Raw genomic sequence first — 26,622 nt, 5'->3', positions numbered from 1 at the left:
ATCATAATTTTTTCAAGTGCCCCCTATAAAAGAGGAGGGGGACACTAAAACCAGCATTTAAAATAAATTAGACTTTAAAACATATAAAATCAAATTAAAATTTGGTTGCCGGGGGTAATAATGCACTCCAGTCCCTCCGGTGCCCACCTCTCACGGAAGGCCCCGAGCGTACCGGTGGAGAGACATACCATTACATACTGGTTACCACCTTTCTGGGCATTGTAATCACTAATATGGGTGCAAGGATGACAGTTACTGCTGTAAAAAGGAAACACCTGGGTAAAACATTATTTGTTAATTCGAGATTAGAATGATACTGAATCATAGGCAGTCTTCCAATTCGTAGTTTCACTTAGTGAAATAGAAATTATATGTAATGAGAGAAATTTGTGATAAGCTAACAAAATCAGGGGTTATACTGATTTCATTAGGCCAATGTTAATTATTGCATTAGTGAGGAAATCAGCTTATTAACTGACAATGGGCCTGAAATCACTCTCCCCACGGGCAGGTACGAGGTACGCAAAGCACATGTGCCTAAACCTTGGAACTTGCGATTTGTCAAGAAATCTCTTGACAGATCCACTGCATCTGAAACTAAAGGACCTCCGCGGGCGGGGAGTTGGGCTATTTGCACAGCAAATGTCCTTCAAGTTCTTACAGCTGAAAAGCAGGCATAAGGCCTGCTTTTATCAGTGTAAGACTTTTAAAGTACAGAAAAATACATTTTTTAAAGTAATTTAAACATTTAAAATCCTGTTCAATAAGATACATTTATTTTTAGACCTTTTAAAATACATAAATATATTTTTCAAAAAATTAAGTTTTGTTTTAAATAATTAATTAAATCCCATTTTTATTAATTTGAAATATGTGCTTTTTTTTAACGTTATTTTCAGTGTTTCTGTGTTTTATGGGGTATTCCCATTGATTCCGTATATATGGAACTCACAAAGGTATGAATGGGGATCCTCTACTCTGTTCGGTTGGGCCGGCCCACGTGATCTACGAAGGCCTTCGCGTAGAGGCCCAGGACCACAAGTCGCCGAACCTCCAGGACAACCAAGTACTTTCGTAGAAATTTTTGTAGTTGGAGGTATCCACCCGCGGGAAGCCTCCGACTGCAATATCTGGGCCATTATTAATAAGGTATGTGTTCTAATTAGTTTTTCCTTTTTTGGATGAAACCATGTGATGGGAAACTTGCTAACAGTCACATAGTAGGGGTAAGAGAAAAGTATAAAGTGTCAAATTGTAAGGAGAATTTTGATTAGAACGGTACAATCAACTTGAATGCTAACCTCAGAACTATAACGCATTTGAGTCGGCTATAGTTGTAGTATTATATTTTAAGTACTATTGCATGGACTATATATTTAATACATCTCTGAATGATTGACCTCAACATTTCAAGAATTTTACTGATTTTGAGGAGATTGAACATCTAAACATAAATAAAAACTTTCATCCAACAGTACAAAAGTCACAAAATTATGCTAAATCTATATGAGACAGTAGTTCAGCTCCAGCTGGCATTATGGCCCTGAATTCACGGTCGGTATGACAGTGTACTCTCAGAGTAGGCCGTCATACCACCTTTGAAATTAACCACAAGTTTGTAATTTCCGCATGTGCTTGCGCTAAACCCCGAACTGGCGATCTGTCAAGTTCCGAATAAACAAATGATCGGCTGCGACTTTCAAGTCCTCGATCAAATGATGTGCTGGTGAAAATTTGGGCTAATTGCCCACCAGCAGCACATTAATTACCCTGAACATTTTTACAGCTGGTGTAAACAGGCGCAGATGCTTGTCGCATGTCTTAACGGAAAGGGGGAATGAGAAAAATGTATGCAACAGCCCATAAAAAGCATTCAAATTGAGTTTCATGGTTCCTAACCAGAGACCAGAACCATTTAACTATCTGCTAAAGTGCAGTAAAGTAGTAATAATTACTTTAATATCTATGCATTTAGGTTAAACAGCGCAAATCAAAATAACTTCAACTTACTGTGTTAGGTAAAACTTGTTCATCTTAGCAGTTTTTAAAATTTAAAATGACTTTTTTTTAATAGTCAGCAATTAACAAAATGCACATGATTTGTGTTTACTAATCACATTCACTTATTTTATGATTTACAATGCAAATTATTAAACGAAAATATGAATGTTCAATATCATGCAGAAAATCATGCATACCCACAAGCTAAGGAAAGGATCTTCAATAAACAATGAGAGACATTTGATATGGACTTTCTGCAATCGGAGGTTTCTATGTTTCCTGATTTGCTAAGAGTCAGGAATTGAAAGGAGCACTGCCCCATGTGATCCCACATACGCACTATGGTGCACCTCTGGGATCCATGGACTACGATGCTGTGCACAACTCCACAGCATTTCAAAGCAGCCTCTCGAAGGGGGTTCGCAGCAGGTAATTGTGGATTCCATTCAGAGGTCAGCGGCATAGTCCTTTGCTACACCGCCGACCGCAAATTCAGGGCTATTGTGTCCAATTCTGGGCACCATACTTTAGGAAGGACATGAACGCTTTGGAGAGGGTACAGGAGAGAGTTACTAGAATAGTTCCGTGGATGAGGAAATACAGTTAAGTGGATAGAGTAGAGAAGCTGGGGTTGTTCTCTTTGGAGCAGAGAAGGCTAAGAGAAGATTTGACAGATGTGTTTAAAATCGTGAAGGATTCAGATAGAGTAAATAAAGAGTAACTGTTTCCAATGGCTGAAGGGTCCATAACGAGAGGGCACAGATTTAAGGTGAATGACAAAAGAACCAGAGGTGACATGAGGGAAAACTTTTTTACACAACGACTGGTTAGCATTTGGAATGCACTACCTGATAGGGTGGTAGATATAGATTCAATAGTAGCCTTCTAAAGGGAATTGGATAAATACTTGAAAGAGAACAAATGGCAGGGATTTGGGGAACGAGCAGGGAAGTGTGACTAAATGGAATGCTCTTCGAAAGAGTTGACACAGACTCGATGAGCAGAATGTCCTCTTCTGTGCTGTGCTATTCTATGATTCTATGATTTTATAACATCTTGTGCATGGGGGCAGATGAGGAAGTCATTTTCTGGTATCAGGAGGAAGCCAAAGGTAAGCATGCACCTCACCTTGTGTGGTTTATCAAGCATGGTACACACCCAAGTTAGGAACTGATGCACCCCTTGCACGGTATTGGCCCAAAGGTTCCTGTAACAGGTCAATGAACAATCCCTGCCATTAGTTAGACTTGCCCTTGCCCATTTAATGTTGACAATATTTTGCCCTGGAAGTTGCTGGAAGTGGGAAATGGAAATGGCGCGGTGCCCTCGACAGGGCATCTGGGATCAGAGCAAGAATACTTCAATCTGATTGAAGTATTCTTAAATTAACAGCACAAGATCTGTATAAGGAAGTGTAATTTAGAGTGGACAAATTCAATGTCAAATCACGTTCAGAAAGAGAAATAAAGAGAGGGAAAGAAAGATTGGATTAAGAGAGAGAAAAAAAAATGACGGAAAGAAAAAGTAAAAAAATAGTAATTTTGAATCAAACAAAATCTGCAACAATCTGCCGCTGTCATCCCTCTTGCCTCGTTTAGTGCTCCAAGAGATGTGGTCGCTCCACTTCCCTCCTGGAGCGCTAAACCGGAAGTTTGTTTCTGCTACTGCTGGGTAGTGCCTGGTGATAATTTGGTGCTCCTGCAAAAGTTATCGTCCCAAACGGGCTGCAAATTTCTCGCCCTTAGACTTGAAATGACTTGAGTTAACTTTCTGTGCTGTGTCTACTTTGTATCTACCGCGTAAGTACAGGAACTCCACGTTGCTCAAGGCATTCAAATAGGGAGCTCGACAATGAGTTGCTGTTTTCACAAAGCTAATGGTGGATCGGCACATCTTGGACAGCAATTTTTCAATTTCCACATGTACTTGCACTTCTGCCCTCGTCTGAAGTTGCTGCGTCATTTGCACATAAATAACAGCGAGCATTATTAGCCTCGCCATTATCTTGATAACAATTTTGGGACTGTTATATCATGCACAGTACTGAACGATTGCTCTTTTGTACACACTTTTTCACTGTGCCAAAGGTAGAAGGCATGCCTTTTGCAGGGGGAGCTGGTGGTCAAGGAACAGCACACAGCTACTCAGACTTCCAGTCTAAAACATCCCTTACAAGGCAAAAGATGACCAAGTCTGAAATCAGGGTGAAAACGAGCCTGCTTCTGATTCACAGTTGGAACCCAGCATTATAGTGGTGGCTGGTATATTGAATGAGTGGAAGTGTATTGGCTGCCACATAGCTATACGTGGGCCCCACCATTGGGTTTTCGGCCAGACAAGTGGTTTGGACCCTCAAAGAATGCAATTTAAAAAGAAAGATGCAGCAGATTGGACTCTTTGCTCAGGGGGTCAATTGGACCATTTGCAGGATCAGATGCATGCCTGTGTGAATTTTCCTCCCCGATGAGCTAGTGGGTGCTTGAATTTACAGTAGTCATGTGCAGAATCTCACTGGAGAAGCATCCAAAGTGGCTTGATCCAAGAAAATGAGGTCAGTACAGTACGATGTAACTGCAGGCGGAGGTGCGGCGAATGAGAGTATGGGGCCCAGAAGAGCCGAGGGCCCAGGGGCAGCACGGGCCAGCCCACACTGCGATATGTGTGCGCACTAGGTCTTTGCATCAGAGCAGGTCTCCATTCGTCCTGGTTAACCCTTACCACTGGATAAAGGCCTAGCTCTGTCAAGCCCGTGTGGTGGCTGATGTGCAACGGTCACCACACGTTAAAAAAATCCACGCACAGGCATCTTCCTCAATTGGAGTTCAGGACTGGAACATTGGGTCCTTCATTGAAACATCTGTGAACTCATGTGGAAGCAAATCATCCTCGTTGTGAGGGACTGCCTATGATGGAACTGCCAGGATCGCCTGCTTAGGGCATGGTGGTATGTCTGAGTTGAGAACCTTTGCCAGTACAACAGATAATTTATGTTACATACTGAAGTGAATATGTTACATAAGATTCTCTTGCTGGGGAAATAATTGGAGTTGGCAGATTATTCTCTTTGTTATATGTAGGTGGAGAAGCTGTTGACAGTACTACATAGTGAGTACACTTGGCATTTATACCTACATATAAATGGTAATGCACTATGCAGCGTGCAGTGTGACAGCATGGGATCTTTGTCTAATATACCCAAATAATTAAAAAAAATCCTGTGTATTTGCTGTATAATTACTAAGGAAAAAAAAAATCAGAGTTCTGCGCTAATATATTTAAATGCATATATTGCTTTAGAACAATCATTGTCGCCTGAATGCAAATCAAAATGTTGGTGTTTCAAATACAAACTGCCAATTCCTTTCCCCGCTATTTTAGCAAAGGTTTTAAACTATGGAGTAATTACAGGGCCCCTGTTTATCTGTATTTTCATGCATGTTTTGACATGTATCTTGGATGTTCTTTCAGGTTCTTTCAGGTTACTCCCATAGACAGACTCCATCTTTTTCATTCAGGAGTGTGCCTGTATGCCCAATATCTAATCATATGATAGCGTAGCCAAGGGGCATGTCATTAGGACCCCTATTAATCCGAACTACAATTAGAATAGCAGGGCAGAACTACCCATCCCATTCCTGCTGACATCCATGTCACCATCATTTTGTTTGCAGTCTTGCGGCCCAGGTGTTTGTTGGAAGCAGGTAGGAGCCTCATCAGCTCATGCCGATAGAACATAAGAACATAAGAATTAGGAATAGAAGTAGGCCATATGGCTCCTCGAGCTTACTCTGCCATTCAATAAGATCATGGCTGATCTTCAACCTCAACTCCACTTTTCTGCCTGATTTCCATATTCCTTGATTCCCTTAGAGTCCAAATATCTATCTATCTCAGCCTTGAATATACTCAACAACTCAGCATCCACAGCCCTTTGGGGCAGAGAATTCCAAAGATTCACAACCCTCTTGAGTGAAGAAATTCCTCCTCATCTGAGTTTTGAATGAGATCACCTCTCATTCTTCCAAACTCCAGAGAGTACAGGCCCAATCTACTCAATCTCTCCTCATAGGACACCCCTCTCATCGCAGGAATCAATCTAGTGATCCTTTGTGCACCACCTCTAACACATGTATGTCCTTTCTCAGATAAGGAGACCAAAACTGCACAGTACTCCAGGTGTGGGCTCACAAAAGCCCTGTACAATTGTAGCAAGACTTCCTTACTCTTGTACTCCAAACCCCTTGTAATAAAGGCTAACATACCATTTGCTTTCCTAATTTCTTGCTGTACCTGCATACTAATTTTCTGTGAGTCCTGTATGAGGAAACCTAAATCTCTCTGAACACCTACATTTAATAATTTCTCACCATTTAAAAAATATTCTTCTTGCCAAATGTGAATAACCTCACATTTCCTCACATTATACTCCATTTATACAACTTTATCGCCCACTCACTTAATCTCTCTATATCCCTTTGCAGGCTCTTTGCAAGGCGAAATAGCCCCTTTTTATAGCCCCATTAGTGCCTCCAGGGGGCGCTAATGCAGTTATCTCCCGGGGGAGGTGGGATGGGGGCGCTGCCCAGAGGTTTGGGAGGCATTGTCTCGGTAGCAGCGCGTGCCACGGTAAGCGTCGTGGGCCGCGGTGCGATCGTTGATGATGTCATCGCGTGCATGGCAACCCATCACTGCCCCGCGTTGACCCCTTAACATCCCACAGGGGAAATTGTCCCATGGGCCACAAGGTTGCCACGGGTGGATGTCAACGCCAGCTTTGAGGGTCGCGAAGCTGGCGGACATCCGCTCCGTGGTGCTGTTTAAAGGGGAAACCTGCCACGCCCCGGCCGAGTCTTTGTGCGTCTTAGGTGCCGGACTTCTGGCTTGGTCACCAAAGGGCCATGCAGAATGTACAGCGGCACTGCCATTTGATTGAAGGGAAGGGGTGGTGTAGAACGTACACGGCCTCTGCGTAGCGCTGGCCTCAACGGCACGCTATCGCCCTGGGAGCGCCCCTCAAAGGAGACAGAGTGCAGGAGACAGCGCTCAGCTTCCTTTGAGGAACGGAAGGCATAATTCCGCGTCAGGGGCGAGACTTCTGGGCCTGCCAATAAAAGTCACGGCCTTGGAAAGTTACTGTCCCCAATCAGGGTGAGGGGCAATTTCGCCCCTTTTGTGTCCTCCTCACAGCTTACTTGTATCATCAGCAAACTTGGATACAATACATTCATTAATATTGATTGTAAATAGCTGAGGCACCAGCACCGATCCTTGCGGCAGCCCACTAGTTACAGCCTGCTGACCTGAAAAAGATCTGTTTATCCCTACTCCCTGTTTTCTGTCCGTTAACCAATCCTCTACCCATGCTAATATATTACCCACAATCCCATGTCCCCTTAAGTTGCATAGCAACCTTTTACGTGGCACCTTATCGAATGCCTTTTGGAAATCCAAATATACTACATGCACTGGTTCTCCTTTATCTACCCTGTTAGTTACAACCTCAAAAAACACGAATAAATTTGTCAAACACGATTTCCCTTTCATAAAATCGTGTTGACTCTGCCTATGATGTCAATATATAGTGGGCCAAAGAGGGCACCAAATGGAGTCTTTGGCAGGTCTGCCTGGGCACCGCCCTGAGATAAGTGGTGGGTTGCAGAGTTTTAGCAGTGTGAGGCAGATAGATAGTGGTGGGTACAAAGTACTGAAATAGTGGCCGGTGGATTTTCGGTGATTCTAATTTGTTCAGTCATATGTCTATATTGGTAGGTGAGTTAGCTGGTCATTCAGGCTGGTGCTATAATTGCTCTCAGCATCTCTGATTCAGGCTAAAGTTCTTGCTCCTGATTGTTGTCAAGTGACCCCTCATGAAAATATGTCTTCTCTTCTTAGGCAGCCCCCCGGAGTCGAGGATGACTTGTTTCCACATTAAAATGAATTCTAAGGTGACTGATGAGACCAATGTGGAAATTTACAGTCTCTGTCACAGGTGGGGCAGACGGTGGTTGAAGGGATGGGTAGGTGGGCTACTTGATTTGTCGTATGCTTCTTCCATTTTTTGTGCATGGCTTCCACGTGTTCCCGACGAAGAGACTTGAGGTGTTCGGTGCCTTCTCGGATGTTCTTCTTCCACTTTGAGTGGCCTTGGGCCAGTTACGCAGATACTGGGAGAGGAAACAATTTGGCATAGCAGTGATATCCCCATGGCCAAAATTGCCCCTTTGCACAAGGCCTGTTAGCGCTGCCGCCCGGTGCTAACATAGTGGTAATGAGTTAGCGAGTGGGCGTGGCGGCCACAACGACCCGTGCGGAATTGCCCACCTCTTTGCCGACGGCACAACAGCTTAGCACCTTGCTCTGGCGTCGCTCACGCTGCACCTCTGCGCACAGTGATGATGACATCATCACCTTGTGACTGCCCCGGAAGTTAAATTATTCCGTGCCCCTCTACCTAATGCTTGCCAATGCCAACGACAGCTTTGCTGTCGATTTCAAGTCGAGATGCTGCAGCACTAGTGATATTTAAAGGCACGCTGCTGGACATTTTTTTTGTCGGACAGATTATTTTCCACCTTGTAACTATTTTGTTTTTTTGATGTACCACCACCATCATTGGTTGCTGGGCCTCAGTTTACTTTGCCGCCAATCGCTGCCCTTGGTTTAATCAGATCCATTTGGACACAACAAGATTCTTTGGCAATCATGGGCTCAGTGTTGGCAGTGAACCGCTACCTTTGACTTCACCATCAGAAGATGATTCACAGAAGACAACAGCACCGTGATTTAACCAGGCAGAGGCATCGGGAGAGGGAACGAGAAAAGCTCCCACTGGGAGAAGGAGCTGCACTGGGAGAGGACCATGAAGAGGCCCATGGAGAGGCCCATGCTCCGAGGATCAGGGAGAGGAACAGGGATAGGGATAGGGAGAGGGACAGAGACAGGCAGAGGGAAAAGGACAGGGAGAGGCATAGGGAATAAGACCAGCAGGCAGAGGCACAGCAGCACGAGGATGCAGAGGCACAGCAGCAGCAGGACCAACATCAGGAGGTCCGTGAGGACGTGGGCTGAGGAAGGCAATTACACAGATGTGCCAACAGAAGGCCGTATGCACCCAGGGTGTTTCGCCAACAGTTTTCCTACTATCACTTCATCACTTCACTGAGGAGCAGTGTGTCCAAAGGCTAGGATTTAGGAAAGACGTGGTGACGGAGCTGTGCCATCTGCTGCAGCCAGACTGTAGTGTCCTGAATAAAGAGTCAGACTAGATACTGCAAGCTCAAAGTAAGGTGTGACCGTAGTCCTTTATTACAGATCGCAGAGTGCCTCTCCAGCCTGTAAGGCCTCCTTATATACAGGTGCTCCCAAGGGATTGTGGGATCCCTTGGGAGTCCAGGGGATAAGCCCTCTGGTGGTTAAACAAGGTATTTACAGGTTTACATACATAACAACACGCCCCCGCAAAGTCAGTAGTGTAACTATTTACAATGTGAGCCGATCTGGGGCCTCCCTTTCCCTGGCTGATCGTCTCGGTGCAAATGCTGGTTTTGGTGAGTCATTTGTTGGGCCCTCGCTGGGCTGTTGCACAGCTGGCCTTGCTGGGCTACTGGAGGTGATGAGTCCTGCTGGGCTGCTGTGGGTGATGGGTTCTGCTTTGTGGTCAACCGCTGGGTCGGTTGCCACTTCTGTGTGTGTTGGAGGGTCAAAAAAGGTGGAGTCTATTGTGGGTTGTTCTGGATAGTCCGTAAATCTGAGTTTGGTTTGGTCCAAGTGTTTCCTGCAGGTGAGTCCATTTGAGAGTTTGACCACAAACACCCTACTTCTTCTTTGGCCAAAACAGTACAGGAAGCCACTTGGGACCTTGTTCATAGTTCAACACAAATGCAGAATCATTTATCTCAATTTCGCGTGACACATTTGCGCGATCATGATATGTATTCTGTTGAAGCCGCCTGCTCTGTTCGTGTAGATCAGGGTGGACTAACGAGAGCCTTGTCTTAAGTGCCCTTCTCATGAGCAGTTCAGCGGGAGGGACCCCGGTGAGCGAGTGGGGTCTTGTGCGGTAACTGAGCAGGACTCGGAATAAGCGAGTCTGCAGTGAGCCTTCAGTTACCCTTTTCAAGCTCTGCTTGATTGTTTGAACTGCTCGTTTTGCCTGACCGTTGGACACTGGTTTAAACCAGGTAGATGTGACATGTTTGATCCCATTGCGGATCATGAACTCCTTGAACTCGGCACTGGTAAAGCATGGCTCATTGTCAGTTACGGGGATATCAGGTAAGCCGTGCGTGGCAAACATGGCCCGTAGGCTTTCAATGGTGGCAGCAGACGTGCTTGCCGACATTATCACACATTCAATCCATTTGGAGTACGCATCTACAACCACTAAGAACATTTTTCCCAAGAATGGGCCTGCATAGTCGACATGGACCCTGGACCACGGTTTGGAGGGCCAGGACCATAAACTTAGTGGCACCTCCCTGGGTGCATTGCTTAACTGTGAACATGTATTATCTTTGTGCACGCAGGACTCTAAGTCTGCATCGATACCGGGCCACCACACGTGGGATCTGGCTATCGCTTTCATCATTACAATGCCTGGGTGGGTGCTGTGGAGATCACTAATGATAGTGTCCCTGCCCTTTTTGGGCACCACTACTTGATTACCCCATAGGAGGCAGTCTGCCTGTATCGACATTTCATCTTTGCGCTGCTGGTATGGCTTTATTTTTTCCTGCATTTCTAACGGGACACGAGACCAACTCCCGTGGAGCACACAGTTTTTTACTAAGGACAGTAGGGGATCCTGGGGCTCGTCAAGGTTCTAATCTGTCAGGTGGTACCAGATGCTTGCTCACTCTCGAATGCTTCCATTACCATGACTAAATCTGCGGGCTGTGCCATCTCCACCCCTGTGGTGGGCAATGGCAGCCTGCTGAGAGCATCGGCACAGTTTTCTGTGCCTGGCTTGTGGTGAATGGCATGGTTGTATGCGGACAACGTGAGCGCCCACCTCTGGATGCGGGCCGATGCATTCGTATTTATCCCCTTGCTTTCAGAAAAGAGGGATATAAACGGCTTATGGTCGGTTTCCAATTCAAATTTGAGCCCGAACAGATATTGATGCATTTCCTTTACCTCGTAAACACATGCTAACGCTTCTTTTTCGATCATACTGTAGGCCCTCTCGGCCTTAGACAGACTTCTGGATGCATAAGCAACCGGTTATAATTTCCCAAATTCATTAGCTTGTTGCAATACACACCCAACCGTGTAAGATGACTCATCACATGCTAGTACCAAACGCTTACATGGATCGTACAACACAAGCAATTTGTTTGAACATAACAGCTTCCTAGCTTTCTCAAAGGCATTTTACCCCATACCCATTCATCTCCTTTATGCAGTAAAGAGTGCAGGGGTTCTAACAATGTGCTAAGACCCAGTAAGAAGTTAGCAAAATAGTTCAGGAATCCCAGAAACGACCGCAGCTCCTTCACGTTCTGAAGTCTCAGTGCGTTCTTGATTGCCTCCGTCTTCGAATCGGTGGCCTGATGTCATCTGCCGCGATTCTTCTCCCCAGGAACTCCACTTCAGGCGCCAAGAAAACGCACTTCGAGCATTTTAGCCTGAGTCTCACACGATTAAGCCGACTAAAAACCTCCTTCAGGTTCTGCAGGTGCTCGACGGTGTCCCGACCAAGATGTCGTCCTGGAAAACCATGGTGTGCGGGACTGATTTCAGCAAGCTTTCTATGTTCCTCTGGAATATCGCCGCGGCTGATCGAATCCCAAACGAGCATCTGTTGTAAATGAAGAGACCTTTGTGCGTGTTGATGCAGGTGTGGCCTTTCGATGATTCCTCCAGCTCCTGCGTCACGTAGGCCGAGGTCAAGTCCAGCTTTGTGAAGGTTTCCCCTCCCGCCAGTATCACAAATAGGTCATCTGCCTTCAGTAGCAGGTATTTATCCTGCAGTGAGAAGCGATTGATAGTTACTTTGTAATCACCACAGATTCTGACGGTGCCGTCTCCCTTGAGGACTCAAACAATCGGACTGGCCCACTCATTGAATTCGATCGCCGAAATGATGCCCTCTCGTTGCAGCCTGTCTGGCTCGATCTCCACCCTCTCTCATCATGTGAGGTACTGCTCTCGCCTTGTGATGGATGGGTCATGAACCTGGAATCAAATGGATCTGCACTTTTGCTCCTTGGAACTTCCTGATGCCTGGTTCGAACAGCAGGGGGAACTTGTTTAGGACCTGGGCACATGAGGTGTCGTCGATGGACGAAAGCACTCGGATGTCATCCCAGTTCCAGCGTATATTTCCCAGCCAGCTCCTGCCGAACAGCATGGGGCCATCGCCCGGTACCACCCAGAGTGGTAACTCCTGCACCGCTCCCACATAGGAGATCTTTACGGTAGCACTGCCGATTACGGGAATCAGTTCCTTTGTGTATGTTCTCAGTTTAGTACGAATGGGAGTCAGGACTGGCCTTGAGGCCTTGCTGCACCACAATTTATCGAAAGTCTTTTTGCTCATTATGGACTGGCTTTGCCCGTGTCCAGCTCCATGGACACCGGGAGTCCATTTAATTCAATCTTCAGCATTATCGGGTGACATTTTGTGGTAAATGTGTGCACCCCATATACCTCTGCCTCCTCGGTCTGAGGCTCTGGTTCCTCGTGATCCACCGTGGATCTGTCCTCCTCTGCAACATGGTGGTTTGCAGGATTAGCAGGGTTTGCAGCTCGCCTGCACATGCGTCGGAGGTGACCCATTGTTCCACAGCCCTTGCAAACGTATCCTTTGAAGCGGCATGAATGACAACGATGATCACCCCCGCAGTGCCAACAAGGTGTTAATGGCCTTGTATTGACCACCCTTGATGGCAGACTCTGAGTCATCTGCGGATGTGCAGCTACAGGCGTGTAAGTCCTGCCCTCTATATTTCGATTCGAAAACAACATTTGTTCACAGTACTTGCAGCAACACTTGTGTGCTGAGAAATTTGTTTGATATTGTCACTGATGGTGATAAATGCCTGGGCTAGTGCTATGGCTTTACTCAAGGTTGGGGTCTCTACAGTCGAAAGTTTGCGAAATATTACTTCATGGCCAGTGCCAAGTGCAAAGAAGTCCCTGAGCATATGCTCCATGTGTCCTTTAAATTCGCAATGTCCTGCAAGGCGCCTTAGCTCGGCGACGTAGTTCACCACTTTCTGGTCTTCAGACCTCTTGTATGTGTAGAACTGATACCTTGCCATCGGAACGCTTTCCTTCGGGTTTAGATACTCCCGGACCAGTGTGCACAACTCATCGTGCGACTTGTCTGTGAGTTTCGCTGGAGTGAGCAGATTTTTCATGAGGCCATACGTTGGTGCCCCGCAAACGGTGAGGAGGATCGCCCTTCGTTTGGCAGTGTTCGCTTCTCCTTCCAACTCGTTGGCCACAAAGTATTGGTCGAGTCGCTCCACGAAGGTTTCCCAATCATCTCCCTCTGAAAATTTTGCCAGGATGCCCATGGTTCTCTGCATTGTTGTGGTGGGGTTCATCATCTGTATCTCGTCGCCAGTTATGTCCTGAATAAAGAGTCTGCAAGCTCAAAGTAAGGTGTGACCAGAGTCCTTTATTACAGATCTCAGAGTGCCTCTTCAGCCTGTGAGGCCTCCTTATATACAGGTGCTCCCAAGGGATTGTGGGATTCCCTTGGGACTCCAGGAGATGAGCCCTCTGGTGGTCAGACATAGTATTTACAGATTGACATAAAAGCACAGACCTTGAGCCTCAAACAAAGGTGAGAACGGCTCTCAGTGGCAGTGAAGGCCACCATCGCTCTCAATTTCTATGCAAATGGATCTTTCCAAGGAGCCACTGTAGACATTGCCAACATCTCCCAGTTTGCCATCCATTGCTCTATTTGTGATGTCACAGATGCTCTGTACAGAAGGAGGATAGACTACATCTCATTTCCCGATGACCAGACAGAAGCAGCTGCAACGATCAACTGGCTTTGTGACGATGGCACACTTCCTCATGGTGCAGAGTGCCATAGACTGCACATACGTCACCTAGAGGGCTCCGCTCCACAATCCTGAGATCTTTCGAATCCAAAAAGGTACCACTCACTCAATATGCCGTTGGTGTGTGACCACACATGCACAATAATGCCCGTTAATGTCCGCTATCCTGGCAGCAGCTACGATGCCTTCATCTTGCGCCAGACCGGTGTGCCAGCTCTGTTTCAGCCACCTAATGCAGCTTGTACCAGGTTCATGACTTCCCTCCACAACCCTACCACTCCTGCCCAGCACTCTTACAATGAAAGTCATGCCGCCACCAGGAGCACTATTGAACAGACCATTGGAGTGCTGAAGCAATGGTTCCGCTGCCTTGACTGCTCAGGAGGAATCCTGCAGTACTCGCCTGACCGCGTGTCCCTCTTTGTCGTCGTCTGCTCATTCTTCACAACCTGGCAATCATGAGGGCACAGTCTTTGCCCGAAGACATAGACTTTGCACCTCAGGAGGAGGAGGAGCAGCAGGACCAGGAGGAGAAAGAGCAGCAGGACCAGGAGGAGGAGGAGTGGCAGGAGGAGAACGAGGAGCAGCAGGACCAGGAGGAGGAGGAGGACGAGGAGGAGAAGGAGGAGCTGCAGGAGGAGCACAGCCGGCACGCAGGATGTGCCGATACTGTCCCGATCCTGCAAGGGAGGTCTGAGACCGTCTCATAAGATCTCGTTTCCAATAAGATCCTCACCACTTACCGCTTCCTTTGTGCCTCCCCATAAACACATCAATGAGCCCTTCCTCAATACCATATGCCCAACACAGAAATGTGATACAAGACCAAACAGTAAAGATGAGAAACAACATTTATGTGTCAAAAGTGCAACATCACCACAACATATATCATTCACCTTTGTGCATCTCCTCATGTCCCCTTTTATGTAAAGCTACTCTACTACTACGCCGCAGTGTCTCCCCTGTGGCTGCAGAATGGTTGGTGGAAGGCTGCTGTGTTTCTGGGCCAGAGACTACAGATGGCCTTCTAGGACGCCCTCGACAAGCTCTGGGCCTGGAAGGCCTGGCTGCAGACTGAAGCACCTCAGGCTGGGCAGTGGCAGTCTGGGCTGGCTGGGTGACAGCCATGGATAGTTGGAATGACAGAGTGGCAGTGGTGGGATCAGAAATGCTGTCGTCCTGAGAGAGGACAGCAGGTTCCTGCCCCACTAACCCAGTGTCACTCCCCGGGGCTGCACCTCAGCCTTGGCACCAATCTGATGGAGCACAGATTGGTGGTCTGCTGCGGCCCCAGGTGATCCCCAGTGGACCGTGATGGACCCAGCGACAATGGCAGCAGTCAGAGCTGGCGTAGCATCATGCTTATAAGAACATAAGAACATAAGAATTAGGAACAGGAGTAGGCCATCTAGCCCCTCGAGCTTGCTCCACCATTCAACAAGATCATGGCTGATCTGGCCGTGGACTCAGCTCCACTTACACGCCCGCTCCCCGTAACCCTTAATTCCCTTATTGGTTAAAAATCTATCTATCTGTGACTTGAATACATTCAATGAGCTAGCCTTAACTGCTTCCTTGGGCAGAGAATTCCACAGATTCACAACCCTCTGGGAGAAGAAATTCCTTCTCAACTCGGTTTTAAATTGGTTCCCCCATATTTTGAGGCTGTGCCCCCTAGTTCTAGTCTCCCCGACCAGTGGAAACAACCTCTCTGCCTCTATCTTGTCTATCCCTTTCATTATTTTAAATGTTTCTATAAGATCACCCCTCATCCTTCTGAACTCCAACGAGTAAAGACCCAGTCTACTCAATCGATCATCATAAGGTAACCCCCTCATCTCCGGAATCAGCCAAGTGAATCGTCTCTGTACCCCCTCCAAAGCCAGTATATCCTTCCTTAAGTAAGGTGACCAAAACTGCATGCAGTACTCCAGGTGCGGCCTCACCAATATCCTATACAGTTGCAGCAGGACCTCCCTGCTTTTGTACTCCATCCCTCTCGCAATGAAGGCCAACATTCCATTCGCCTTCCTGATTCCCTGCTGCACCTGCAAACTAACTTTTTGGGATTCATGCACAAGGACCCCCAGGTCCCTCTGCACGTCAGCATGTTGTAATTTCTCCCCATTCAAATAATATTCTCTTTTACTGTTTTTTTTCCCAAGGTGGATGACCTCACACTTTCCAACATTGTATTCCATCTGCCAAACCTTAGCCCATTCGCTTAACCTATCCAAATCTCTTTGCAGCTCCTCTGTGTCCTCGACACAACCCGCTTTCCCACTGATCTTTGTGTCATCTGCAAATTTTGTTACATTACACTCTGTCCCCTCTTCCAGGTCATCTATGTATATTGTAAACAGTTGTTGTCCCAGCACCGATCCCTGTGGCACTCCACTAACCATCGATTTCCAACCCGAAAAGGACCCATTTTTCCCGACTCTCTGATTTCTGTTCGCCAGCCAATTCTCCATCCATGCTAATACATTTCCTCTGACTCCGCGTACCCCTATCTTCTGCAGTAACCTTTTATGTGGCACCTTATTGAATGCCTTTTGGAAATCTAAATACACCACATCCATCAGTACACCTCTATCCACCATGCTCGTTATATCCGCAAAGAATTCCAGTAAATTAGTTAAACATGATTTCCCCTTCATGAATCCATGCTGCGTCTGCTTGATTGCACTATTCCTATCTAGATGTCCCGCTATTTCCTCTTTAATGATAGTTTCAAGCATTTTCCCCACTACAGATGTTAAACTAACTGGCCTATAGTTACCTGCCTTTTGTCTGCCCCCCTTTTTAAACAGAGGCGTTACATTAGCTGCTTTCCAATCCGCTGGTACCTCCCCAGAGTCCAGAGAATTTTGGTAGATTATAACGAATGCATCTGCTATAACTTCCGCCATCTCTTTTAATACCCTGGAATGCATTTCATCAGGACCAGGGGACTTGTCTACCTTGAGTCCCATTAGCCTGTCCAGCACTACCCCCGTAGTGATAGTGATTGTCTCAAGGTCCTCCCTTCCCACATCCTGTGACCAGCAATTTTTGGCATGGTTTTTGTATCTTCAACTGTGAAGACCGAAGCAAAATAATTGTTTAAGGTCTCAGCCATTTCCACATTTCCCATTATTAAATCCCCCTTCTCATCTTCTAAGGGACCAACATTTACTTTAGTCACTCTTTTCCGTTTTATATATTGGTAAAAGCTTTTACTATCTGTTTTTATGTTTTGCGCAAGTTTACCTTCGTAATCTATCTTTCCTTTCTTTATTGCTTTTTTAGTCATTCTTTGCTGTTGTTTAAAATGTTCCCAATTTTCTAGTTTCCCACTAACCTTGGCCACCTTATACGCATTGGTCTTTAATTTGATACTCTCCTTTATTTCCTTGGTTATCCACGGCTGGTTATCCCTTCTCTTACCGCCCTTCTTTTTCACTGGAATATATTTTTGTTGCGCACTATGAAAGAGCTCCTTAAAAGTCCTCCACTGTTCCTCAATTGTGCCACCGTTTAGTCTGTGTTTCCAGTCTACTTTAGCCAACTCTGCCCTCATCCCACTGTAGTCCCCTTTGTTTCAGCATAGTACGCTCATTTCTGACACAACTTCCTCACCCTCAATCTGTATTACAAATTCAACCATACTGTGATCACTCATTCCGAGAGGATCTTTTACAAGGAGATCGTTTATATTTCCTGTCTCATTACACAGGACCAGATCTAAGATAGCTTGCTCCCTTGTAGGTTCTGTAACATACTGTTCTAAGAAACAATCCCGTATGCATTCTCTGAATTCCTCCTCCAGGCTACCCTGTGCGATTTGATTTGACCAATCGATATGTAGGTTAAAATCCCCCATGACTACTGCCGTTCCTTTTTCACATGCCTCCATTATTCCCTTGATTATTGCCCGCCCCACCGTGAAGTTATTATTTGGGGGCCTATAAACTATGCCCACCAGTGACTTTTTCCCCTTACTATCTCTAATCTCCACCCACAATGATTCAACATTTTGTTCATTAGAGCCAATATCGTCTCTCACAACTGCCCTGATATCATCCTTTATTAACAGAGCTACCCCACCTCCTTTCCCTTCTTGTCTATCTTTCCGAATCGTCAGATACCCCTGTATGTTTAATTCCAGTCTTGGCCACCCTGCAACCATGTTTCTGTAATGGCCACCAAATCATACCCATTTGTAATGATTTGTGCCGTCAACTCATTTACTTTATTTCGAATGCTGTGTGCGTTTAGGTAGAGTGTTTTAATCCAAGTTTTTAAACCATGATTTTTAGTTTTGACGCCTCCTTTTATATTCAGTGGCCCTTTTTGTTTTTTGCCTTGGGTTTCTCTGCCCTCCACTTTTACTCATCTCCTTTCTGTCTTTTGCTTTTGTTTCCTTTTTGTTTCCCTCTGTCTCCCTGCATTGGTTCCCATCCCCCTGCCATATTAGTTTAACTCCTCCCCAACAGCACTAGCAAACACTCCCCCTAGGACATTGGTTCCGGTCATGCCTAGGTGCAGACCGTCCGGTGTGTACTGCTCCCACCTCCCCCAGAACCGGTTCCAATGCCCCAGGAATTTGAATCCCTCCCTACTGAGACTGCATGAGAGCAGTCTGAGCATCCATGCGAGCACCCATTGGCTCTATTGCGTTACTTCAGTCTGTGCCCCAATAGAAGCTTCCACATTGCCCATGAGATGCCTCATGAGGTCTGGATCCGCACGGTCTTTCTGGGAGTCCACCATCGTCTACACTCTAGCAATGATGGGCTGCATGGTGTGCGCAGAGCTGTTTACAATGTGGGAGGCGGACTCTTACCACTTGCGACAGGCACTTGGGCATCCTTGCCATTGCCCATATCATGTCGGAATGCAAGGCTATCACCCTTTCTTCAAACATCTCCCCAACGAAGTCCTGATCTGAGTTCTGTGGAGCATAACTCACGTATGAACTTGCTCTCCTGGGAGCTGGCTCCTGAGCTTGCCTTACCCCTTGACACTGCTGCAGCCTACTAGGCCCCAGTGCATCACCCAGTGCAAACCTCTCTCCTAAGAACATTTTCCGGATTCTAGACGACCCCGACATGGATTGTCCCGATGTCCAGATTCCGGTATAGTACGGATTCCGGAACTACGGATTCACGACGCTGTACCTGTATATATAAATGATTTGGACTTGAATGTAGCAGATATGATTACAAAGTTTGCAGATGATACTAAAATCGGCTGTGTGGTTTATAATGAAGAAGAAAGCTGTAGACTGCAGGAAGATATCAATGAACTGGTCAGGTGGGCAGAACAGTAGCAAATTGAATTCAATCTGAAGTGTGAGGCAATGCATTTGGGGAGGGCTAACGAGGAAAGGGAATACACATTAAAAGGTAGGACACTGAGAAGTGTAGAGGAACAAAGGGACCTTAGAGTGCATGTGCACAGATCCCTGAAGTTAGCAGGCCTGTTAGATAAGGTAGTTAAGAAGGCATATGGAATTCTTGCCTTTATTAGCCGAGGCATAGAATAAAAGAGCAGGGAGGTTGTGCTTGAACTGTATAAAACACTAGTTAGGCCACAGCTAGAGTACTGTGTGCAGTTCTGGTCACCACATTACAGGAAAGATATGATTGCACTAGAGAGGGTACAGAGGAGATTTACGAGGATGTTGCCTGGACTGGAGAATTTTAGCTATGAGAAAAGATTGGATAGGCTGGATTTTGAAAGAGAGGAGATTGAGGAGAGACCTTACTGAGGTGTATAGAATGATGAGGGGCCTAGATAGAATGGATAGGAAGGACCTATTTCCCTTAGCAGAGGGGCCAACAACCAGGGGTGTAGATTTAAAGTAATTGTTTGTAAGTTTAGAGGGGGTTTGAGGGGAAATTACTTCACCCAGAGGGTGGTGTGGGTCTGGAACTCACTGCCTGAAAGGGTGGTCGAGGCAGAAACACTCACCACATTTAAAGGGTACTTGGATGTGCACTTGAAGTGTCGTAATCTATAGGGCTACTGACCAAGAGCTGGAAAGTGGGATTCGGCTGGATAGCTCTTTGTCGGCAGGTGTGGACACGATGGGCCTCCTTCTGTGCTATAAATTTCTATGATTCTATGATTCTATGATGACTCACCCATTGTAGATCCTGCCTGATTGTTGTTCCACTGATTTCAATGGAATGAAAATTGGCTTGGTTTTAAAACAGGTGAGCGATCTGCTTGTCCAGATTGCCACCCAGGCGGTGAAGTTGAAAATTACTTTCTAAATGAAACATCCCATAGTGGTTGACAAAGAAGGAATTACATTGCGTCATTAAATGGGAAAATGCAACAAAAAATTCCCATTCATTGTCCCAACCTCCCCGAACTTTACAATGGTGGGCTTGTCGAGGCAGGTGTTCTTCCACTATAAATTGGGCTGTGCATTTATAGCCCCACCATATTTTGGGCCATTAAGCCATAAGTAATCAAACAAATATAAGTTCCTTTATTTCAAGCACCAGGCTAATCACCCGCAACCAAATTACAAGCAGCTCATTACAGAGTTGATGTCAATCCTTTTTTCTAAATCTTTCAGGAAAGAATGATTTAATAAATGTGGTGATCTTGACTTTGTGACAGCTCACAGTGACTGTAATAACTTGGTGATGGTGGTAGTCTATCTGTGTGTGTATATGGGGACATAAGACTGGTGTGTTATAATTCCTGAATGTAAGACCTAACGTGACCTTCTCTGGATTCCTCATACAATGAATGAAGTGAATGACCAAGAGCAGCTTAGAGGGCATGGCCCAGGGAGAACTCAACATTGACTCCGGACTCCATGAATTTTCATGGTTGCAGGTCAAGCGTGGGCAAGAAAACCTCCTGCTGATTACAACCTACCGCCCTCCCTCAGCTGATGAATCAGTACTCCTCCATGTTGAACACCACTTGGAAGAAGCACTGAGAGTAGCAACGGCACAGAATGTACTCTGTGTGGGGGACTTCAATGTCCATCACCAAGAGCAGCTCGGTAGCATGACTACAGACCAAGCTGGCCAAGTCCTGAAGGACATAACTGCCAGACTGCGCCTGTGGCAGGTGGTGAGAGAATTAACACGAGGGATAAACCTATTTGACTTCATCCTCACCAATGTACCTGTCACAGATGAATCTGTCCATGACAGTATTGGTAGCATTGACCATTGTGGAGACGAAGTCCAGTCTACACACTCTCATTGTGTTGTGTAGCATTAGTGCCGTACAAAATGGGATAGATTCAGAACAGTTCTGGCAACATAAAATTGGGCATTCCTGAGGTGTTGTGGACCAGCCGCAGCAGCGGATTTGTATTCCACCACAATCTGTCACCTTATATCCCAGCATATCCCTTGCTCTACCATTACCATCAAGCCAGGGGACCAATCCTGGTTCAATGAGGAGTGTAGAAGAACATGTCAGGAGCAGCACAAGGTGTACCTAAACATGAGGTGCCAACCTGGGGAATCTGCAACACAGGAGTACATGCATACTAAACAATGGAAGCAGCATACTATAGACAGAGCTAAGCGATCCCACAACCAATGGCTCAAATCAAAGCTCTGCTGTCCTGCCACATCCAGTCATGAATGGTGGTGGACAATTAAACAACCAACAGGAGGAGAAGACTCCATGTACATCCACATTCTCAATACAAAAGCAAAATACTGCAGCTGCTGGAAATCTGAAATAAAAACAGAAAATGGTGGAAATACTCAGCAGGTCAGGCAGCATTTTTGGAGAGAGAAACAAAGTTAATGGTGTGGAAATCCCGGCCTCCCCGGGTCCGTACAAAGTTTCTACGGACCCGGGAAGACATCAGGAAAAACGGTTCTCAGTGTGCAATGTGCATGCGTTGAAAACTGGCTTTTCCGATCTATCAAGTTTCTAGCTTGACAGATCTCGCACATATCGGGAGTGAGGACATTTGCACGGGGAAGATTGCAGGATTTACCCATATCTTGCCTAGCAAATGTCCTCAAAACTCTTGCACCTGATAAAAGCAGGCGCAATAGCCTACTTTTACAGGCATAAGAGTTTAAAAACATATCAAAAACATGATTAAAATACAATTAAAAAAAACATATTTATGTTGAAACCCTGCCCTGTAATTTTATTTTAAATCATAATTAAAACATTTTTTAATAATCGGCAATGTTTTTTTCTTTAAAATGCATTTCAATCAACTTTAATTTCTATAGTGTATTTATGTGAGGTGTTGTTTTAATGTTTTATGCAGTGTTTGGGTGTTTGGGAGTGTTTCTCATTCATAGTAAAAGGAGTTCCAGACTTACAAAACTCCTATTACGATGAATGAGAAAATACTTTACCGTGATTGGGTAATCCAGGCCCACATGACTGCTGCGGACGTCCCAACATGAACGCGCTCTGTTGCGCAAGAAGAGGAGGGCTTGAGACCGGGATCTCGGGCGGGCATTCGACCAAAAGGTAAGTGCGCATCTTCTCTCCTATTTTTAGTCGAATGCCCGCGGGAAGAAGAAACAGGAATTTTTGGATCAATGTTTCAGGTCGATGGGACATTCTCAATGATGGCGGAGCCCAGCACACGAGTACAAATGACAATTCTGAAGCGTTGACAACCATCTTCAACCAGAAGTGTCAAGTGGATGATCCATCTCGGCCTCCTCCTGCAGTCTCCACCATCACAAAAGCCAATCTTCAGCCAATTTGATTCACTGTTCATGATATCAAGAAATGCTGAGTGCACTGGATACAGCAAAGGCTAAGGGACCCATCAACATCCTGATTGTTGTGCTGAAGACTAGTGCTCCAAAACTAGCCGTGACTATAGCCAGGCTGTTCCAGTAGAGCTGCAGCACTGGCATTTACCTGCCAATGTGGAAAACTGCCCAGGTATGTCCTGTCCACAAAAGCAGGATAAAGCCAATCCGACCATTTACCGCCCCATCAGTCTACTTTCAATCTTCACCAAAGTCTTGTAAGGGGTTGTTGACAGTGCTATCAAGTGACACTTACTCACCAATAACCTGCTAACCGATGCTCAGTTTGGGTTCCACCAGGACAACTCAGCTCCAGACCTCATGACAACATTGGTCTAAACATGGGCAAAAGAGCTGTATTCTAGACATCATCATCATCATCATAGGCAGTCCCTTGGAATCAAGGAAGATTTGCTTCCACTCTTAGAATGAGTCCTTAGGTGGCTGAACAATCCAATATGAGAGCCACAGTCCCTACCACAGGTGGGACAGCCAGTTGTTGAGTGTAAGGAAGGGTGGGACAGGTTTGCTGCACATTCTTTCTGCTGCCTGCGCTTTTTTTCTGCATGCACTCGGCAATGAGACTCGAAGCACTCAGCGTCCTCCTGGATGCACTTCCTCCACTTAGGGCGGTCTTTGCCCAGGAACTCCTAGATGTTGGTGGGGATGTTGCATTTGATCAGGGAGGCTTTGAGGGTGTCCTTGTAACATTTCCTCTGTCCACCTTTGACTCATTTGCCATGAAAGAGTTCGGAGTAGAGCGCTTGCTTTGGGAGTCTCATGTCTGGCATGTGGACAATGTGGCCTGTCCAGCGGCGCTGATAAAGTGTGGTCAGTGCTTCAATGCTGGGGATGTTGGCCTGGATGAGGACACTGATGTTGGTGCATCTGTCTCCCAGAAGATTTGTAGGATCTTGTGGAGGCATCGTTGGTGGTATTTCTCCAGTGACTTGAGGTGTCTACTGTACATGGTCCATGTCTCTGAGCCATACAGGAGGGCGGGTATCACAACAGCCCTGTAGACCATGAGCTTGGTGGCAAATTTGAGGGCCTCATCGAACACTCGTTTCGTCAGGTGGCCAAAGGCTGCACTGGCGCACTGGAGGCGGTATTGAATCTCGTCATCAATGTCTGCTTTTGTTGATAAAAGGCTCCCAAGATATGGGAAATGAGAGTGACATGGGTAAGATGAGAGTGACTGTCCTTGACATAAAAGGCAGCATTTGATCGAGTGTGGCATCAAGGAGCCCTAGCAAAATTGAAGTCAATGGGAATCAGGGAAAAAACTGTCCACTGGCTGGGGTCATATCCAGCACAAAGGATGATGGTTGTGGTCAGGAGGAGGGAGGAGGCCAGCAAGAGCAGAGCGGGCGCGGGACTACAAAGGGCAGCGGCAGCCACGAGGAGGCCAGCTGCATCGGGGCAGAAAGTAAACAAAGAAGTAAAAATAAATCGAAGCATGGCGTCACAGCCAAGTGAGTACGTGATCGGCTGGTGGATTGGTGAGTATTTTATCTTTTTCTTTTTTTTTCTTATCAGAAGGTAACCTTTGGCATTGTTGCCAAATTAAGTTCATTTAAGGGTTGTCATGGCAGGAGAGCCCAGACCCGTGTCATGCTCCTTCCTGCACTATGTGTGCAGGAAGTGTATCCAGCTGCAGCTCCTGACAGACCACATTGTGGCACTGGAGCTGCACATGGATTCACTCTGGAGCATCCACGATGCTGAGGATGTCGTGAATAGCACATTTAGTGAGTTGGTCACACCGCAGGTAAAGGTTACAAAGGCAGATAGGGAATGCTGAGCAGGAGTAGGAAGGTAGTGCAGGGGTCCCCTGCGGTTATCTCCCTCCAAAACAGATATACCGTATTGGGTACTGTTGGGGGAGATGGCTCATCAGGGGAAGACAGCAGCATAGTTCATGGCACAATGGGTGGCTCTGCTGCACAGGAGGGCAGGAAAAAGAGTGGGAGAGCTAGAGTGATGGGAATTCTATTGTAAGGGGAATAGATAGACGTTTCTGCAGCCGCAAATGAGACTCCAAGATGGTATGTTGCTTCCCTGGTGCAAAGGTCAAGGATGTCTCGCAGCTGCTGCAGGGCATTCTGGAGGGGGAGGGTGAACAGCCAGCTGGCATGATGCATATAGCTACCAACGATATCGGTAAAAAATGGGATGAGGTCGTACAAGCTGAATTTAGGGATCTATGAGTTAAATTAGAAAGTAGGTCCACAAAGGTAGTAATCTCAGGATTGCTACCAGTACCATGTGCTAGTCAGATTAGGAATAGCAGGATAGTTCAGAAGAATACGTGGCTTGAGGAGTGGTGCAAGAGGGAAGGATTCAAATTACTGGGACATTGGAACCGGTTCTGGGTGAGGTGGGACCAGTACAAACCGGACAGTCTGCACCTGGGCAGGACCGGCACCGATATCCTAGGTGGAGTGTTTGCTAGTGCTGTTGGGGAGGGGTTAAACTAATTTGGCAGGGGGATGGGAACCTATGCAGGGAGGTAGAGGGAAGTAAAAAGTGGGTAGAAGCAAAAGGTAGGAAGGAGAAAAACAAGACTGGAGGGCAGAGAAATCAAGGGCAAAAATCAAAAAGGGCCACATTACAACATAATTTTAAAAGGATAAAAAATGTTAAAAAAACAAGCCTGAAGGCTCAGAGTCTCAATGCGATGAGCATTCATAATAAGGTGGATGAATTAACTGCGCAGATAGCAGTTAATGGACATGATGTAATTGGGATTACGGAGACATGGCTCCAGGGTAACCAAGGCTGGGAACTCAACATCCAGGGGTATTCAATATTCAGGAAGGATAGACAGGAAGGAAAAGAAGGTGGGGCAGCGTTATTGGTTAAAGAGGAGATTAACACAATAGTAAGGAAGGACATTAGCTTGGATGATGTGGAATCTATATGGGTAGAGCTGTAAAACACCAAAGGGCAGAAAACGTTAGTGGGAGTTGTGTACAGACTACCAAACAGTTGTACGGAGGTTGGGGAATCGCATCAAACAGAAAATTAGGGACGCGTGCAATAGGGTACCGCAGTTATCATGGGTGACTTTAATCTACATATAGATTGAACTAACCAAACTGTGGAGGAGGATTTCCTGGAATGTATAAGGGACGGTTTTCTAGACCAATATGTCGAGGAACCCCCAAGACTGGGTCTTGCGTAATGAGAGAGGATTAATTAGCAATCTGGTCATGCTAGGCCCCTTGGGGAAGAGTGACCATAATATGGTAGAATTTTTCATTAAGATGGAGAGTGACATAATTAATTCAGAGACTAGGATCCTGAACTTAAAGACAGGTAACTGCGATGATATGAGACGTGAATTGGCTAGGGTAGACTGGCAAATGATACTTAAATGGCTGACGGTGGATAGGCAATGGCAGACATTTAAAGATCACATGGATGAACTACAACAATTGTACATCCCTGTCTGGCGTAAAAATAAAAAAGGGAAGGTGGCTCAACCGTGGCTAACAAAGGAAATAAGGGATAGTGTTAAATCCAATGAAGAGGCATATAAATTGGCCAGAAAAAGCTGCAAACCTGAGGACTGGGAGAAATTTAGAATCCAGAAGAGGAGGACTAAGGGTTTAATTAGGAAGGGGAAAATAGAGTACAAGAGTAAGCTTGCAGGGAACATAAAAACTGACTGCTAAAGCTTCAATAGATATGCGAAGAGAAATAGATTAGTGAAGACTAATGTAGGTTCCTTGCAGTCAGAATCAGGTGAATTCATAATGGGGAACAAGGAAATGGCAGACCAATTGAGCAAATACTTTGATTCTGTCTTCACTAAGGAAGACACGAATAACCTCCAG

The sequence above is a fragment of the Pristiophorus japonicus genome, chromosome 2 (assembly GCF_044704955.1).
Source record: "Pristiophorus japonicus isolate sPriJap1 chromosome 2, sPriJap1.hap1, whole genome shotgun sequence".
NCBI lineage: Eukaryota > Metazoa > Chordata > Chondrichthyes > Pristiophoridae > Pristiophorus > Pristiophorus japonicus.
Note: the sequence above shows the minus strand (reverse complement) of the source record.